The sequence below is a fragment of the Hemitrygon akajei genome, chromosome 11, assembly GCF_048418815.1.
Source record: "Hemitrygon akajei chromosome 11, sHemAka1.3, whole genome shotgun sequence".
In the NCBI taxonomy this organism is placed as follows: Eukaryota; Metazoa; Chordata; class Chondrichthyes; order Myliobatiformes; family Dasyatidae; genus Hemitrygon; species Hemitrygon akajei.
The window spans coordinates 158897178-158898167 of NC_133134.1; positions in this window are offsets into that span (position 1 = coordinate 158897178).

The following is a 990-nucleotide window of genomic DNA, read 5'->3' on the forward strand; positions in this document are numbered from 1 at the left end:
GAGAAAATTGGGGCTTACATCAAAGCTAATTATCACAACCTTACTGTTGAACGGAAGTGGGGGATTGGGGGGGGAGGTGGGAGAAATGAGTTGTGATTAGATTTACTGATCTTCACTTACAGCCTCTTTTTAAAAAAAACTAAATTCTACTGTGCATTTACAACATCTGGGTTTGGTTCCTGACAATTCCTGTAAACGCAATTTGTATATAATGAGGGACCTGGATCACATGTCGGCAGAAGAGATATTTTAAATTTAGTATCATGCTCAGACCAGAAATTGTAGGCCAAAAGGCCTCTCTTCCTGTGCTCTGCTATGCTCCATTAGATCAGAACTCCTATGGCAACCAGTACTTTCCCCCAACAGGGAAGAAACCCTGAAAAGGTCACCGACTCCGGAGAGGGTCCTGAGGAGGTTCATGAGAATTATCGCTGGAATGCAAGGATTAATGTACGAGGAGTGTTTGACAGCTCTGGGCCTGTACTCATTGGAATTTAGAAGAATGGGGGATGGGGGGGAAAGAGAGAAATCTCTTTGAAATATATTGAATATTGAAAGACCTAGATCAAGTGGTCATGGAGAGGATGTTTCCAATATTGGGAGTGTCTCTCAATACACTGATGTCCCTTTAAGATAGAGAGGAGAAGGAATTTCTTCACTCAGACAGAGGGTGGTGAATCTGTGGAATTCATTGTCATGGACATCTGTGGAGGTCAAGTTATTGGGTATACTTAAAGCAGAAGTTGGTAGGTTCTTGATTGGTAAACGCGTCTAAAGGTTACACGGAGAAGGCAGGAGAATTGGGTTGGGGTGGGGGGGGGGGAATAAGTCAGCCATGATGAAATGGTGGAGCAGAACTGATGGGCCAAATAGCCTAATTCTTCTCCTATGGCTTAAGGTTGCCAATTGGCAACCTGTCCCTCTCACTCCCTGACCCAATTGGGCAAGGAAATTTCCAGTGTGATTTGCAAGGCAAAAAAATGAAAAGAA